Source organism: Oncorhynchus mykiss, chromosome 21 (genome assembly GCF_013265735.2).
Source record: "Oncorhynchus mykiss isolate Arlee chromosome 21, USDA_OmykA_1.1, whole genome shotgun sequence".
NCBI classification, from domain to species: domain Eukaryota; kingdom Metazoa; phylum Chordata; class Actinopteri; order Salmoniformes; family Salmonidae; genus Oncorhynchus; species Oncorhynchus mykiss.
Window position 1 is genome coordinate 13,616,086 of NC_048585.1, and position 6,974 is coordinate 13,623,059.

Consider the following 6,974-nt stretch of genomic DNA (forward strand, 5'->3'; position numbering starts at 1 on the left):
AGATAGTGAACTAGCAAAGATATTTTATAAGGGTTAATGTGCAATATTTTCTGCTGCTAAATAGATATTTAAATATATGATATATTTCCCTTGATTCTATCTTATGAATGCCTCAGCATTGAACAACTGTTTTTATCCCACCATAAGACAAAATATAAGGTTGTTTTGAATCCATGCTTTTAACAATGTCTTTGTAAACAAAGACAGTATATATCTTCTAAATATGTTTAAAGTGATCATGTTGATCTCATGGACTATCAGTCCTTGCATCCATATCTTCATCTCTGAATTTGAGTGGTTACGTTTCTCTAGCTCCATCCCTCAATTTGATTTCAAACCAGGTGGTGGTGCTGTTGTTCAGCTGAAAAACGAATTCAGGGTTGTGGGCTGCAGTCAGGTTTGGGAAAGAAGACATGATGTTTGTTCAGTAGAGTGTTTTATTGACGTAGATAAAGTACTGAAAAGCATTACAGAAAGAAAAGGTACATCAATGTCAACATTTCATAATAAAACAGTCTTATTAAGAATGAATGAAAAAATGGTGGTCTTTGTAACAGCTACTTAGGTGAGCTGTTACAAAGCGACTTAGGTGACTAAATTAGACTTGATACACTTGACAAGCTAAAATACATTTAAAGATTAGAATCAAAGATTAGTGGGGCCTCCTGAGTGGCGCAGCAGTCTAAGGCACGGCATTGCAGTGCTTGAGGTGTCACTACAGACCGGGGTTTGATCCCAGGCTGTGTCATAGCCGGCTGTTACCGGGAGTCCCATAGGGCGGCGCACAAATGGCCCAGTATTGTGACGGTTTGGCTGGGGGAGCTTTACTTGGCTCATCGCACTCTAGCGACTCCTTATGGCGGGCCAGGCTCCTGCAGGCTGACTTCAGTCGTCAGTTGCACAGTGTTTCCTCCGACACATTGGTGCGACTGGCTTCTTGGTTAAGCGTGCGAGTGTAGTGGAGCGTGGTTTGGCGGGTCATGTTTTGGAGGATGCATGACTAGAACTTCACCTCTCCCATTGGGAAGTTGCAGCGATGAGATTCACAAAAAGGGGGTAAAATAATAATAACAATTTTTAAAGAATGAAAGATTAGCATTGCAACTGAGTTTGTCATTCTCATCTATGGCTCAGACCACCTGGGTCTGCCCTGAACACAACTCCCAGATTGTAGCTTTAAGTAGCAACCTTACCTGTTAAAGGACCTGGCCTGCCTTGTTGACCCCGAAGACACTGCCATCAGTTGCCACCTCAATCAAGGAAAGGCTGCCGGAAACAAGCTTTGTTTTGGTAGGTTTTTGGGTTCTCATCCTGGGAACAAACACGTCAATCAGGGTTTTGGAAGCAAAGTCATTGGTGAGTAGCACAATTTCTACTCTAACCTTAACTGTTATAATAAACAGTTTTAATATAATTGGTGTCCATGGGGCAGACAAGCTACTGCTCATGAAGCCAAGCGTGGCATCACTTCTCAGGCAGAATGGTACAGCTGCCTTGTTTACCCCCACAGTAAACGGGTTACCCCCCCACACATCAGACTGCTTAAGACTGCCTGAGGAACACAAAGACAGAGAGCATCTGCCAAATTACTCACACTGACAAATTGTTATGATTAGAAAACATTAAATCATTTTGTTCAAGAACAACTAGGAAAAAGTGACATCATGAAAGCTAAAAAAATTACACCTATACAAGATCTACCCTCTGAAAATAACTACAGTTATAAAGCAATGCTCTTCACTTACCAACAGTTCGCACCCAGTTACCAGCCACCCAGTTACCGGCCACCAACTTGAAGACTGTCTGTTGTGCTGATGTCCCAGATCATCTTCAGGGAACCACCCAGGTAAGTGTTTCTTGTCATGAATCTTGTTCTGGAGAAGCTCTGCAGTGGTCACTAGTTTGCGCAGCCACAAAGTAATACAAACTCATTTTAAATCTAACCTAAACCCTAATTTAACCCCACTGCTAATCCTAATTCCTAACCCTAACCTTAAATTAATACCGAAAATCACTTTTTTGTCTTGAATTTGTATAACACAGCCAATTCTTTCTTTGTGGCTGGCCTATCTAGCTGGAATCGCTTAGTTCTGCCTCCAGTGCAAAGTTCATGACAATAAACGTCAACCTGCATAATACCACGAAAGCTCCCTCAGAAAGAAGGACTGCACATGTATGGTCATTGCAACCACTTGGCCCAGTCCTGCATCAATCTGTACCACATTATAGCGATTGGGTACAAGTAGGATGGCTGCAGTGGTTCTCATATTATCTCTGTCGATCTACAGTATAAGTTTGGTGGCAGTTAGGTTGAATACATACTTTGTCCCCATATATATATATATTGTAGCCCAGCACACAGATTTCAATCCATATGAAGGAGCATCCCACAACCTGTTGAATGGGTGGTTCATGGAAGAACCCTCCTAACCAATTAGTGGCACATCCTGGAAATGTGTCCGATAATGTGACTAAACCAGGTCCACTGCTTTAGAGGTGGACAAATATCTGGATAGTTTTTTCCTCTCAACAACCTCTCAATGAACATGCAGAGCGTGTTTTACTAAGGAGGGAGGGGATTTCAACATGCAGTGATAGGTGTGACCGTCTGGGTGAACAGGCTGTGGCTCGGGTGACTGGAGTCCTTGACGATCTTTCGGGCCTTCCTCAGACACCAGCTGGAGTATGTCCTGGAGGGAAGGTAGCTCACCCCCAGTGATGTATTAGGCATTCCAAACCACACTCTGTAGAGCCTTGCAGTTGCAGTGCAGTGATGCAGCCAGACAAATTGATTTCTGGAGGTCATAGCTGCTCTTCTGTATCCATCCATATCCCCAGACCATATCCCCAGACACCAGGAATTAAAAGCAGTTTTGCATTTATTGTTTGTAATTTTAACTTTTTCTCCCCATTTTCGTGATCGCAACACTGCGATGTTGACCGCTGCGCTACTCGGGAGGCCCCAGTTTTGTGCCTTTTCATGCCATTTCCCCATGGTTTCTGTTTGTGATATTGCGAATTTTCACTGTTGGAACAATGTCCTCCATGCATTTCCTGGTGAACCCTGTGACTGAGTTTGAGTTCTATGTTATTGTCGGAGGCGACCTGGAACATTTCCCAGTCTATGTGATCAAAAAAGTCCTGTAGCATAGATTTGATTGGTCAGACCAGCGTTGAACAGATCTTACCACGGCCATTTCCTGCTTTAATTTCTCCCTATAGGTGGGTAGAAGCAGGATAGAGATGTGATCTGATTAGCCGAAGAGGGGAAAAGGGGGGGCTTTGTATCCATCCCAGAAAGAACAGTTATCTTACATTTGATTTCCTTGAGTAAAACAAGAGATGTATTGATAGAATTTCTGTAGCACTCACTAGATTTACATTGTTAGTCATCAGCCACAATGAATGCGGCCTCTGGATGTGCAGTTTACTGTTTGTTCAAAGTATAATTGTATAATTCCTTGAGTGCCAGCGTGGTGTCGGCCTGGGGAGGAATGTAAACAGCTGTGATGATAACCGATGAGAATTCTCTTAGGAGGTAGTCGTCAGGTATTCCAGATCAGGTGAGCAAAATGTGGAAAGAGTTTCTACATTACAGTAGTCACACCAAGAATTGTTGATCATGAAGCATACTCTTTCTCCTTTGTTCTTTCCTGACAAATACTTTGTCCTGTCCATCCGTTGAATGAAAAACCCAGCAGGCTGGATAGCCGTGTTTAGCACCGATGGGGAGAGCCGTGTTTAGCACCGATGGGGAGAGCCATGTTTCCGTGAAGCATAGTACCATACAGTCTCTGTTGGTAGGAAATTCCTGCCCTGAGTTCATCCACTCGTATAGTCCAGATACTGAACATTAAAATACTAGGAAGGGGTGGGCAATTAGCCCTTGTCAGCCTTATTAGAACGCTGGTTCTCCTTCCATTTCTCTGGCGGCACCTTTTGGGTAAGGCGCCAGGTATGAGTGGGACTGCTTCTGGGAATCCAAATAAGGGTCCAGGGCCCAGATTCACAAACGACTTCTTAAGAAAAACTTAAAAAGCGTGTCAAGAAAAAAAATACGTTCATAAGATAGTTTGTAAATGCAATTCCTAACATTTCTTAAGAATTCATGATTTTCTTATGAACTTCTTAACTATCTTCTTAAGATCATTGTCACTAGGCAACCGAGCTAGCTAGCCATCTAGCTAGCAAGGTGAATCATGTAAGCACATTTCTTACTGAGATTACTGGTCTAAAATGTTATTGGATTTAAGACAATCAATACGGAATCTTTCAGGCGAAGTTTGTGAGTGAATTAGACATGCTCAGTTGCTTTCATTAGCCTATTTTCTCACTTCCATGAGTTTAAGACAAGGGTTTAGTAGTATTGGAATTAAGAATATTTTCAAGAAGAAATCCAATAACTTTATTTTCAAGAATCTAATTTCTTCTTAACTATTTTCTTAGGAAGAAACATAGGAAGAAACGTAAGAACATTTTCAAGAACTTTGGGGAATAGCAACTTTTTTAGTATGTTTCTTTTTCAGTATAAAGTTAAGGGGAAAATGGCACATAAGTAAGAAATTTCTTCTTATGAAGACTTGGTGAATCTGGGCCCAGGTCCAGAAAGTTGAATTTGAGGTTCGACTACATGTTTTATTTCATAACTGCTAGCATGACATAAGTATTTGATACATCAGAAAAGCAGAACCTAATATTTGGTGCAGAAACCTATGATAAAAATTACAGACCTCTACATGCTTTGTAAGTAGGAAAACCTGCAAAATCGGCAGTGTATCAAATACTTGTTCTCCCCACTGTATTTGTCTATGGTGGCCTGATATGGTTCCCAATCAGAGGCAGCTGTTTATCGTTGGCCACCTAAATATAATCCCCATTTTCCCTTTTGGTTTTGTGGGTTCTTGTTCTATGTTTAGTTGCCTGTGTGCACTACTCATATTAGCTTCACGGTTCGTTTTGTTATTTTTGTTAGTTTGTTCAGTGTTCATTCATTAAATAAAGAAGAATGTATGCATACCACACTGCACCTTTGTCTCCTTCGTACAACGAACGTGACAGAAGAACCCACCATAAAAGGACCAAGCAGCGTGGCCAGGAGGAGCAGACTTCATGGACATGGGATGAAATTCTGGAAGGTAAGGGATCCTGGACGTGGGAGGAAATATTGGCAGGAAAGGATCGCTTACCATGGAAGCAGTTGGAGAAAGCGCAGGATGAACGGTGAAGATACGAGGGGACACTGTTAGCACGGAAGCCAGAGAGGCAGCCCCAATAAAAAAAATTGGGGGGGTACAGGAGGAGATTGGCTGAGTCAGGTTGGAGACATGAGCCAACTCCTCGTGCTTACCATGGGGAGCGTGTGACTGGTCAGGCACCATGTTATGCAGAGATTCGCAAGGTGTCATCAGTTCGCATTCATCGCCCGGTGCGCTCTATTCCAGCTCCTCGCATTTGCCGGGCTATAATGGGCATCCAGCCAGGACGGATGGTACTGGCTCAGCGCTCCTGGTCTCCAGTACACCTCCTTGGACCAGGATATCCTGCGCCGGCACTGAGTACGGTGTCTCCGGTGCGTCTGCACAGCCCAGTGCATCCTGTGCCAGCACCCCGCATTTGCCGGGCTCAAGTGAGCATCCAGCCAGGACGCATTGTGCCAGCTTTACGGTCCAGGCCTCCAGTGAGCCTCCAGAGTCCAGTATGTCCTGTTCCTGCTCCCCGCACTCGCCCTGAGATGCGTGTCCAGAGCTTCCGGCGACAGTACCCAGTCCAGAGCTTCCGGCGACAGTACCCAGTCCAGAGCTTCCGGCGACAGTACCCAGTCCAGAGCTTCCAGCGACAGTACCCAGTCCAGAGCTTCCGGCGACAGTACCCAGTCCAGAGCTTCCGGCGACAGTACCCAGTCCAGAGCTTCCGGCGACGTTTCACAGTCCAGAATCTCCAACGACGGTCCACAGTCCGGAGCCTCCGGTGGCGGTCCACAGTCCGGAACCTCCGGTGACGGTCCACAGTCCGGGGCCTCCGGCGACAGTTATTTTTCAATAAAATCTCTAAACTATTGTAGTGGAAATTTACCACCATGTCGTGGATATCACCACCAGGGACACTCAAAATCAATCTTAAATGAATCATCCTTTCTGATCAGCATGCTGGAGAGGTTCCAAACAACTCAATGCACCATAGTATACGTGTCAATCAGGAGCTCTGCTCCTAACATGTGACAGACCAATACTGTTTCATAACATGTGACAGACCAATACTGGTTCATAACATATGACCGACCGATACTGGTTCATAACATGTGACAGACCAATACTGGTTCATAACATGTGACAGACCAATACTGGTTCATAACATGTGACAGACCAATACTGGTTCATAACATGTGACAGACCAATACTGGTTCATAACATGTGACAGACCAATACTGGTTCATAACATGTGACAGACCAATACTGGTTCATAACATGTGACAGACCGATACTGGTTCATAACATGTGACAGACCGATACTGGTTCATAACATGTGACAGACCGATACTGGTTCATAACATGTGACATACCAATACTGGTTCATAACATGTGACAGACCAATACTGGTTCATAACATGTGACAGACCAATACTGGTTCATAACATGTGACAGACCAATACTGGTTCATAACATGTGACAGACTAACATCTCACGAGGTTTATTTATCTCTAAACTGAGACCTTGAAAATTAGATCTTTCAAATCAAATCAAATTGTATTGGTCCCATACACATGGTTAGCAGATGTTATTGCGAGTGTAGCAAAATGTCTTCTCAAAACAAAGGTCTGGCAGATACTGATAGTGAGAATTCGTTCAGTCAGTCACTTGCATGAACACAGAAAATGGTTATTAGAAAAGCACAAACATTTTTAAAAATCCAGCACATCCTCAACAGGAAAGGCATGGTGAAACCGGACTTGGAGATGACCCAAAGATGGTCCAAGT